Below are 12,607 nucleotides of genomic sequence, written 5' to 3'. Positions count from 1 at the left end.
TAGATCATCATTATGTTTGTCGACCTACATGTACATGTATGCATGCATGAATGATAAATTTCAGGGGAAAAAGACCGGTCAGAATTAATCGTCCACAAAAAAAGTAATTATTATGCCAAAATGATAAAAATGACCTGAATAGACCTTTAATGAGATTCACCAGAATTCGATTGAATAGATCTCTTCTACCATGGACCTACAGTACTTCAACTACTCCAAATCCCTGTACTCATAAACATTAACTTTGTTGTGGTCTCAATTATTGTATTCATTTCTCGTTTTGATCTCGCAGTGGCCTATTTCTGCCCATATTCTTGCCCGAGGCATGCTATGAAATAGTGTTATTGTTGTTGATTTGTCTATCATTGAGAAACAGTTGGAATGCTTATTAATTGAAATCCAGCTGGGAAGCAAATGACCATTTAGAAAGGTGGCAATGTGAAAATTTCCCTGCCGAAGTGGATATAGGCCTATTATGGGGGGGGGGGGGATGGGAGGAATTCAAATTTTACACATGTGGTGGTTGGATAAAATGGGGGGTTGATTTGTGGTTGGTTTTTAAAATGTTACTGACGTACATTGTTTGAAGTCTATTTGAAAATCAAGTAAAAGTACACAAGGCCCCCCCAAAAAAAATAATCCTTTTCTGAAAACCTTTGTATTTTTCTGGCTTCAGTTAAAGGGGTGGTTCACCCTGACAAAAAGTTTATTGTAAAAATAGTACAAAAAAAAAAAATAATAATGCCGAAGGTTTGAGAAAAATCCATCAAAGAATAAAAAAGTTATAAGAAATCTAATTACAGGTATTTGATTTGTGACGTCATATGTGAGCAGCTTTCCTACATATCGAATGGTAAAAAATTAAAGAAATGTCATTCTCTAAAAAAAATGAAAATGCATTTTACTGTACCTTCAGTATATTAATATACAAATTATTTCACACCCGTTCCTAAATAGAAAACAAAAATAAGTCATCATAAACCATTAAAAACTTAAGATTATGCATTTTATATTACATAACAAATGGGGCAGCTGCTCTTTTACGACATCACAAATCCCAAACTTAAAATTCTAATAACTTTCTTAATCTTTATTTGATTTTCCTGAAACCTCCAATATTTTTATTTTTTTTCTGCTATTCTTACCACAAACTTTTCTTCAGGGTGAACTTCCCCTTTCAGTCTGAACCTAACCCGATTGTAATTTGAATTCCCTTGCCTGTACATTGGTAAAAAAGATAATCATGAGTTCAAACATACAGAAATTAATAATGCAGAGAATATGATCAATCAAATAAAAAACATACCAAATGATACCTGTACGCAGGCTGAAATTTGACTCATTAACAAATTATACCATGTCTTGAGTGAAGACTAGACCCCAGACTCTGTAGCAACAGTATTCAAACACCAAAGGTCTGTTCCTGTAGACTAGGGAGGATGGGGCGCCGGGCTGTATTCAATTTTTATCATAAATTGTGGAAGGCATCATTAAAATTGGAAATTATATGTGCACCAAGGAGAAGGTCAGCTGCGATCAGACTTGAGGAGTTTTTATGAGGTCAAATATTTCTTTATCACCTGTCCTCATTTTAAGGGAAGGACTTAACTTTTATCATGTTTTGATGAGCCAATGATTTATCTCTAGGGGATTAGTGGTCAATACTTGTTGAAAATTAACATCAATTCAATTGAAGCACTTGATTATGTCCTGAGAGATTATAAGATGTAATTTTCCAGTAAAATCTTGGCTGCTGGCTCCATTAAAAAAAAGAAGAACTCATTATGAAAGTATATCATCTTTGCTGGGTCTATGAGCAATTAAAGCATGAAAACGAGATCCTCAAAAAAGAAGAAATTTTCCGAAAAAATAAAGAAAGAAACCCAAACATTGCTTTGATAAACAGACATTCATGAAGCATTATCCGTTCCCGGTAATAACAGATGAAAGCAGTGTATGTTTTCTGAATTAGGCAACCTTGTACGGTGCCACAATTTTAAATGATTCTTTATGTCATTCATGTAAAGGAAAAGGCAATAGTACTTTCAGCAGTAATTGCTATTATTGAACAATAACAAAGGGAAATAATCTTCATTTATTTGGTGCTATTATTCCAAAGAATTGATAATGTGCTTTAAACACTGCTACATGTAACTGTCTTTTGATCTGGGGTACTGCAACACCATACAAGGCCTAGGCTAGGCCTGCATCTTGTTGCTTTGTAGAATGTGTACATCCGAACACACCCCCTTTTATAAATCATATGGCTACTCCTTGGACAGAAGTCCAGTACATGGCTACTATACAAAGTACAAAAAATAGCACTTTGTTTAAGCCTGTCACTTAAACAACAAGTTGTTTAAACTTTTTTTTGTAATTGTTTAAACAACTAGTTTAAAAAGTTTAAACAATTGTTTAAACAGTTGTTCAAAAAATTGTTTAAAAAATTGAAAAATACTGTGAAAGTTGTGATCAAAATTTGATTCTGATAGGGTTAAAATTTATGTCTGAATTATAAAAACAAATATATATTTTTTTCAGAAGATGGTATTAAACCAATTTAAAGCATTGGAAGGAGATAATTTTTTTTTATAGAATAGGGCCTATATCTGTATTTATAATGTGTGTGTGTGTGGGGGGGGGTGGAGGGGGTGGGGTGCTACATGTAGATAAATGGCAGCATTACTGAGAAAGGAGATAGTTATATCTCATTGATCTAATCAATTTTCAGAAAGAATGAATGGTTTTCGATCTTACAATAGCTTTCAGATAATGCCTGAGTGGATTGACAGGGTTCTTTTATGTTTGGTCTATAATAAGATTGACTGCTCCATGGAGGCATATTGTTCTTCATTGACTGTGATAAATGCCAGGGAAAGTGTTAAGTGGATTATGAATACACTAGGTGGTTTCAAACCGCTTGATCACAAGAATCCCCGTTAAATTACGAGAACTTTTTTAGGCTGAAAAATACCCATTAATTATTCCTGCATTCACACCGCCCTGAAACATACCCTTCGGGATAAGTTCCTGAAGTTACGAGCATGCGCAGTATGGTCTGATAAGCAGCAAGGCGCGAAATTCAAAATCACTAGCCCAGCAGCAACCCATGCACGGCGCCGCACCCAACGACACGCTGGGCTAAAAGTTCCCGTAATTTGCTTTCAGACCGCCAAAATACCCACGACCTTGGAAAAATCCCCGCGAAAGTTCTCGTAATTTCGCCAAGTACCTACTATTTATCGGGTATTTTCTTTCGGGGTAGTTACGCGTAGTTTGCTTTCACACCGCCAAAATACCTGGTATTTTCTGATCGGGGTAAATTTCCCGATCAGAGAATACCTGGAACTGGCGAACTTCGAGGCGGTCTGAAACCACCTACTGTAATCATCTGATTTCCACAGTAATCTGTGATCTGAGACTTTGCTCAATCCCAGTTCAAGATGGCCACAAAATTTATATTCTAACTAAAATCACTGCTGTTTGAAAACAGGGACAGAATTGCTCTTGGTCCATCTCCCATTTCACTCTATCTTCCTCTTTCAATCCAACCCTCTCTGGGTGTGTTCGATTTTTCAAAGTTAAACAGCAACACGAATCATGATTGAAAAGTCATTTCCAAAACACAATCAGCGTGGCACCGTTCAGTGTCAAAAATATAAAGCCATTTATGTTGATCGTCTTTAAATTTCCCGCTTTCGTTAGCGTATAGCTTTAGTGCTCAGTTTGACCCATCACAAGAAAGGGAAGTTCTGGCACCTGTTTGTGTAGGCTCCCAATGCGAGAGCAAATTTAAAGTTGTTTCAAAACGCAAATGTGTTCAATGTTGGATTCTCGATGCTCAAGGTCGTAAACTTGAGCTGATCGCATTTACAAACGCATCTTTTTTGGCGTTTAAATTTTCCTCTGAATCATGATTTGAAAGACGTCTAAGCAGGGTTCCTACTAGTAAACGTTTACTAGTAGGATCCCTGCTTAGACTGGGGATAGTGGACATTGAACAGACCCTTTGTTTCTCACTTTATCGCGTTTTGTAATCACGTTTTCAATCATGATCCATGTTGCCGTTTAAATTTGGAAACCGACATTGAACACACCCTTATTCTTCCCAACTTCTTGCTTCCTCTATGTCTTCTCTCGTTTGTCCCCTTCCGTTTTGACCATAGGTTCATGATCTGACCATCCACCTGAAACTACAGCATGATGCCTTCCACATCCTTTCTCAACATAATGATGTCCAAACCAATGTCCAATGCACTCCATCCATGTCTACTCTTTTCAAAATTCAACAAATACTCTATGTTGGAAAAAAACCCCAGATAAATGGAAAGAAACTTGAAATGTAAAGACTGATGAAAATCAAAATAAGGATTAGGAGTTGGTAAATCAGAATACATATTGACCCAGCTTATAAAGATCTGTTGTTTTTATTAGGAGGTCAGGCCGCCTGCGCACCTTTTAGAAAAATCCATCGGTATTATTAAAAAGAGAGAAAAATCCTACATTATTCTGTCTTGAACATTGTGCATGGGTTTGAATGGTGGCCCAACATCCTCAAACAAATCCTGAAACAAATTCACAATTTTTTCTGTAAGAAAAAAGAAGATCAGAAATATGAAAATGAGTCACGCAAAGTCTTTGGCTGTGGTTTATTTACATTGCATCTAATTTGAGTTTTTATTGTGTGTGTCCATTTGATGCAATATTATTTTTTCTCCAGGCCAGTTGACCATAATAAAATCTTGACCCTGACCTCAATTTTAGCTTTCGCCATTCTATTTGGCTTTATAGTGTCCAAATTAAAACTCTTTGAAAAGGGATGGGCCTGCAGGCTGGATAAGTGGCCATTATGCAGGTTGTCATAACAGTATAATTTTCTTTTTCAATTTTATTCGATCCATTGAGCATGGTAACAGGGTTTTTTTGTAGAGTTTGTCCAGATTAGATGGCAGTGGTCCATTTGTCTATTCAGGTGCTTTTATACAAACTCAAAATACCCGGGGCCCGTGACACAAAGCTTAGCAATCAATCGTAGAACATTTCTTTACGATTGATTGCATTGATTACAATGTACATGTACAATGAATCGTGAATATCAAGCGTACAATTAATCGTTAACCTTTGTGGTACTGAAGGCAGGTCTCTGATTAGGAATTTTACCCAGATCAGAAAAGGTATTTTGCTAGTCGTGACAGCAAAGTACCTGGTCTGTAGGCATCATGAAGACTAAATACATTCAGATGTTTTTTTGTTATTGTGTAGGTGTGAAAACACCTTATTTCCTCGTGTTTGTAATAATGAAAAAGGATATTTTTCCCACCTTGACCGATGAAAGTCTCAAGGGGATCGTTCTGTTATTTTTTTCTTTATTTTTATGGTTGACTTGGCAAAAATCTATACTCAATGTCATTCTTTAACATCAATCAATGGGTTCAGTTCTTATATATATATATCAAAAGTAGACCTATGTTTTTTAAGGCCCTATAACTAGTGAAACTATAGCTTTCCAGATTCTTGTTTGTCATGTTGATTATGTAGGCTTTGATACATCATACATTACATTATTCTTAATGAGTGTTTTTTTTTAAATCAAAAGCAACATATTGTCGTGTCTGTGCTAGAACGCCCTTAGCAAAACATTTTCGCGCACTGCTCCGGTGCAGAAACGCCCTTATGCAATGCACTTATGCGTGCTACTAAGGGCATTTTTGCGTGCTTGCAATGCTAAAAAGTGTGGTGTTGAGGGCATTCTTGAAACGACACAACGTTATTTGACATTTGATGGAATTTTGTGCTTATTTTGCTCATTTTTCAGCAATTACGCATTTTCTTCCAGAGCTATTTGGCACATTTTTTTAAATGTATACACAAGTACTTTGGTGGTAATTTCATTGGATTCTGTTTGAACTCATTTTGAGATCATTACCACAACTGGATGATGACTAAGGAGGGAAGAGATGAGAAGAGGAAATCTACTTTCTGTCCCATGAAAATACAATTTTTTTTCATGAGGTCAAACAATTTACACTTTCCATGTGTAGATTTATTTTGGAGGAACACCACTTCATCCTGTGTGGCTCCTGCTCACACATGAGGTGGTTTCAAACCGCCTCGATCATAAGAATCCCTGTTAAATTACGGCTAAAAAAATACCCATTAATTATTCCTGCATTCACACCGCCTCGAAACATACACTTTGGGATAAGTTCCTGAAGTTACGATCATAAGAATCCCCGTTAAATTACGAGAACTTTTTTAGGCTGAAAAATACCCATTAATTATTCCTGCATTCACACCGCCCCGAAACATACTCTTCGGGATAAATTCCTGAAGTTAGGAGCATGTGCAGTATGGTCTTATAAGCAAACGAGGCGCGAGATTCAAAATCACTAGCTCAGCAGCCACCCAAGGGGCCCGCGCCCAACTACACACTGGGCTAAAAGTTCCCGTAAATTTCTTTCACATTGCCAAAATACCTGCAACCTTGGAAAATCCCTGCGAAAGTTTTCGTAATTTTGACAAGTACCTACTATTTAGTGGGTATTTTCTTTCGGGGAGATTACGCGCAATTTGCTTTCACATTGCCAATATTAACTGGTATTTTCTGATCGGGTAAATTTCCGAATCAGAAAATACCTGGAACTGACAAACTTGGAGGCGGTCTGAAACCACCTATGTTGTGTGAGTTGAGATATATCCCCTCTCCACCAGAATGATGCTGTATGAATGAAAATCGTACATCTTGATATAACTTGATATATAGCGTAAATGTATGCAGATAATCATCCTAAAATCCTATGCCTATTGTAGTGGGCCTGTTGTATTCTGTTGCCATGAAAGATAAGATACATACACTCGGGCAAGACGGCCTAAAATTGTTATGCCACTAAAAAATATATGTATAAATATGCATGGTTTTCAGGGAATAATTTTTCTGGTATCGCATTGCAACTTGCTCCACATTTTTGAAAGGCTGCTAAAAAGTCTGCTATGCATAAAGTCTTTTGTGTAGCACATTTTTACTTAGGACTGTACATAACCTAGTTGAGAGCTTTTCTCTTATGACCAAAAATGCTATTTAAATTTGTAAAGCAAAATTATTCCCTGGTTTAACAAAGTGACATAAACCCTCTTTTTTTGTAAAAAATTAATAGATCTAGGGTCTAGTTTCTGAAATGCATAACCTGCACTTCATTTCAAATATTCAAATTTTGCATATTATAAAAGAATAGAATATATGTTCTGAATTGGTATTAAAAATAATTGCTCTGGTTTCTTTCAAAGCGCGAAGTTATGGGCGTCTGAAAAACATCCAAACTTTGAAGGTAATTATTTCAAAATTATGTTTTGGAGACCAGCTGAGGTTTATGCCGGTTCATGTTTAAATACATTTTGTTGTGTGTAAATTATGCAGCAGTGTAATACAGAAACAGCTCTCTTGGGCCCTGTCTTACAAAGAGTTGCGATTGATCCGATCAACTGCAACTATGGACGGCCAGCAACGTCAACATGTATTATGCATGCTTGTTCAAAATATTTTCTAGCTATGATGTATATTCATGCATTCTTTGTTTTCTTAAAGATGCACTGTGCTTCTCTTTGTTTACAAAGGACATTGTGCAAATTTCCTGTAGAAAAAATTATGACACTGATGGATTTTCATAGAGTTAGGATTGATTGGATCAATCGTAACTCTTTGTAAGACAGGGCCCAGGACTACATACTGTACTTGCACCTCCATCCGTTCGAGATATATTCAAAATGACATCCAGAGCGTGTAAGTTCAAAGGACAGGAGCCTCATGTCTCTTGAATTGGAAAAGAATCAATCACGGTAGCTCCACATGAAGGAGAGAAAAAGGTTTGAGCAAACATGAATCAAATTTTCTTCAACATTGGAACTGCCAAAAAATGAAAAGCCGGGACTCGGTTTTCATGTGGAGAGGGGAAAACGGCAGAGTGATGGAGTAGAATGAAAGCAAAGAGAGTTAGAAGTGGGAGAGATAGAATACTGATTTTCTACCAGCATCATTCATGGACACAGAACATAAATTATATGATTTATAATCTTTGCCACATCTAGTGTTAACAGTTAAATACCATGATACATGTGAATACATTTTGTTGATCTTCCCTCCTTGATTACAACACTTGAACAAAATGTTCTCAAATCAATGAGAAAACTAGATTTGTGATTGATTCATTTTTTTGTCTTCAGCTTTGTTTATTTTGTGGAGCGTCGTGGCCCAGTGGATTAGTCTCCGGACTTTGAAACAGAGGGTCGTGGGTTCAAATCCCAGCCATGGCGTAGTTTCCTTCAGCAAGGAGTATCCACACTGTGCTGCACTCGACCCAGGTGAGGTAAATGGGTACCGGCAGGAAGTACAGTATGTAATTCCTCAAAAAGCTGTGTGCACCTGAATAGGTAGCCTAGCTTAGTTGGGTAATAATAATAGCAGGGCCCGCTGGGAGAACAGATTTCGGAACGGAAGTGGCTACCCTGGGTAAAAATATACCATTATTATTATTATATACAGTATTTTTTTATTTTTTCAATATTCATAATCAAAGTTTGTGTATGGCTGCACTGAGTCCGAGCCTAGACTTGAGGCTGAATATGAGTGACGAATGGAAGTGAAGATTAAAAAACATACTGCTTCATAAATTTCAGCCCATCATGATTACCAGTTTGACAACTTCAATTTCTGGCGGAGATTAGCTCATCAATAATTTATTCATCATCTTTCATTCTTCCCCTTTTTTATTCTTCTTTTTCTACCAGTTTGACAACTTCAATTTTTGCCGGAGATTAGCTCATCAATAATTTATTCATCGTCTTTCATTCCTCCCCCGTTCTTCTTGTTAGCCATTATTTCACTATAATCTCTTCAGAAGATGATGTGCGAGTGCGCCGCAGAGCATACAATCACAAGCGAACATTTCAAATAGGCTGACTTGATGAATTTGACTGACATTTCTCATTCAAATCCAGGCCTTGACTCCACTCCGAACTGTGGAAACTATGTCTAGAATGTTCAATTGTACTTTCAACTTTGTTCCTTTCTTCTTGGGGACTGCTTGGATTAGCTCGTGGATCTGCAGAAATCGTATTGCTTTGTTATGGCAACTGCATGGCAATACAATATTTTCTTGAATGATGCGGAATACCTTTCTAACCTTCAATGCCAATGTTTTCTTTCATGACGACCTATATTTTCCGGCACATGGCTTTGTGAAATGAGGCCAAGTTGAAATTGAAGTTGGTGCAAAATGCTAATTGACTGGGTGGTGCCTTGCCTGTATTTTCTTCTTTTTTCACAAGTGACTTTAATGTCTGAAGTTCATTTATGATTTTCCATTTTCTTTGATTTAAAAAAAAATCATCCTTGGGGTTTAGGGGAGATTTTGGATTCTCAAGAGTTTACTGGGCTCTTCTATTTAACTATTGAGAAGTAAAACGGCGAAAATAGGAATGGAGATTTACAAAATCCATTCGTCAAATTTCATTAATTTGGTGGTCAGTCTTTAAAATATTAACTAGATTGATAATAGAGCTAGAAGAATATTAAATTTAAACCCTTCCTTGCTTTTGTTCGATCTTTTTATATGTACATGTCTTTCACTTGTTTCAAACTTTGAACATTGAAAGTTTATACTATAGGCCTATTCATTTTCATCTTTTGCAAGTGCTGCATACATACAAATATTTTGCCCTGAAGTTTTTAAAAATCTAGGGTTTTGTTGAATATCTGCACCCATGAAATTCAATCACAAAGATTTTAATACGTTTTACAAATAACACAAAGTATTATTGAATTATAAAAAAACAATTTGGCAATGACTATTAGAGATAAAAGAAATATTATATTTAAGTGCAATTACAATTGAATATGAATCATGATGGCAACAAAACCATGTTACTTATATATCCCCCATTGTATACAGTCATTGGGCGGATGTAAGCAATTGAGGACACTTGTAAAAAAGGTGATGAAATGAATAATGCATAATGTATCTGCAATAATTGCAAACATCCAAGAGCTCAATGTTTTTGTGTGTACCAGCTATCCGATAATAAAGAAATGTGGAAGTTTTTTTGTCTTATACCCCTTTTATAAACCCATCTTCCAATTAGCCGCCTAAGAGTAATGCGGATAATTCAATAAAAATTGCGTTCACAAACTCCAAAAATAATCCGCACTATTTTTACGAGGGCCCGTCCTGAAAAAGGTGGATAATCGTCATGACAACTACACTCCTCCGATGCGGTTGTGTTGGAAAAGGGTGACCATGTGACCGCACCATGGCAATTATCCGCATTATTTGAAAATGCGTTCATAAAGTCAAAGTCTGGTCCCGATGCCGCTATTATGCGGATAATAGCAGCATCAAAATAATGCGGATAACTCTGCTATTAGCCGCATAATTGGGTTTATGAAAGGGGTATTTATGATGAAAGAAAGTTGAGGAAGTACATTGTCACAATGCCCCAGACAAGTCATAAATACCAGGTATTTTATTTCAAAGTGAACCTTACAAGATCAAGCCATAAATCATCGTCTTGAGAACAATATTTTTTTCTTATAAAAATGATTTATTATTGATTCTTTGAGAGTGAATTATAAGGGCATCTCTGTTGGGAAATGTAAAAGGTCAGGATGTGTTGTACAACTTTAAAGTTTCAAATTCGTTCAGCTACCATGTTGACACGTGACCTGCTACTGCATCGAAACGTCCATGATCGAAACAAGAACCGTTGGAACACACATTAAGAAATGTGTGAATCACATAGGTTGTGTATGTCTAACACAGTTTAATGTCCCATGGGCGCTCTTTCCCCCCTTTCATCTACAGAAAGGTGAGACCGCTTTTGGATGATGAAAAATGGGCCACTTTATTTTGCCATTCTGTTGTTCGGTGTTTCCTCAGGGATTCACTTGGCACACATTTGCTGAAGTGCAATGTAGGATCTTGTGAAAATCAAGAGTAGATGTATGTACACTGTACTTTGGCACATCCAAGATCCATGAATGTAAACTTTACATACAATGGAAAGGAATACTGAATAATAATCAATATTTTTAGAATGACATACAAGACAAGGATTTCAAAAACGATACATTGTCTTTGCCAGCAAAATCATTGTAAATTAGAATGAAGCAGCAATACAGGATTTTTCTTCGGTTCTGTGCTTCTACCAAGGTGAATAGAAGTATAAACAAGGAGTTTTGAAATACATGAATTTCACTTGCACGATGCCTATATAAAACAACAACCAATAATACTCTTGTACTGAGTTTGAAAGTGATTTTCCAGTGTAAATGAAAAGCCCTATGGTAGGCCCAATACTTTAAAGTCTTTACAATAATTCATGCTTTAAATTTCAGTATTTTCAGTAATCATAGGCCACACTTATGGCATATTTATTTTTATTTTTAAGAACATCTCTAAGGCAAATGAGAGGGCTGCTGAGGCCAATCTATAGGTCATCCAGGAAAGACCATGGTAATGGATGACCTACTAGATCGATGTAAGCCCAGAGGTTTATTTCCAATTGGTCTAATGCCAACTCGTCTACTATCATTTGGTCTATCATCAATTCGTCCACTATCCACATGGTCTAACTGCCATTTCGTCCACTCAGCATAACGTCTAATAACCAGTTAGTCCAATAGCCATTTAGTCCATATTCCACTTGGTCTAATTGGACTAAGTTTTGATTAGGCAAAATGAATGAAAATAAAATGAATATTCGACCAACTGGTTATGAGACGAAATGGTCGCAGATGAACTGGTGATTAGACGAAGTGATGATTGGACCAAATAGTTGTTAAAAGAAATGTTGATGGACCAATGGCATTTGACTAAATGAAGGTAGACTATGTTATGAGTGAATTGGCCATTTACCAGCCCAGATTCTTGCTTCATGTGCGATGCTGTGCAAGTGTGAACACCACGGGGGTAGCCCACCCAAGCGTTTGTTTTCACCATCCTGACAATTTGCCATGACTGGTATGTGGAGTGACACACGGTGATCTAGACCTCCTACACCAATCGAAACGTAACTTTGTAATCGACCCCCTCATCCATGCTCCTTTACAAATATCCTCCTGTAGTCTGTCATCTAGTACTACTGTTATCCCATCCACACAAATCAAATGAATGTTGTGTATTTTGAGTTTTGAAACTAAAGCATAGAAAAATACATAGGCCCGTATTCTGAAGTCAGGTTTAACTTAGACCATGGTCTAACTCTGCTAAAATTATGGGAAGCCAGAAGTGTCAAATTTTTTATTAAGTTGTATGTTTCTTATGTTTACTGTGCTCTTTCCTGATTCATCGATGGTGAAGACAAACACTTATTTATACTTCTTAGACAATTATGAATGATTTGAGAGCCAAATGAACTGAAATATTATATCTCTACTGTTAGTGATTTATGTAACAATTGGCTATCCATACTTAAACCACAACTTTAAACCTGAGTTTAAGTTAAACCCGACTTCAGAATACGGGCCATAATATCCATAAGGCCTATTCTTTTAATATTGTGTAGCATTTTGAGGTTAAGCATGTAACATGTTTAGGTACTTCTTCATAGTCCACCA

This window comes from Lytechinus pictus, chromosome 10, assembly GCF_037042905.1.
Source record: "Lytechinus pictus isolate F3 Inbred chromosome 10, Lp3.0, whole genome shotgun sequence".
In the NCBI taxonomy this organism is placed as follows: Eukaryota; Metazoa; Echinodermata; class Echinoidea; order Temnopleuroida; family Toxopneustidae; genus Lytechinus; species Lytechinus pictus.
Note: the sequence above shows the minus strand (reverse complement) of the source record.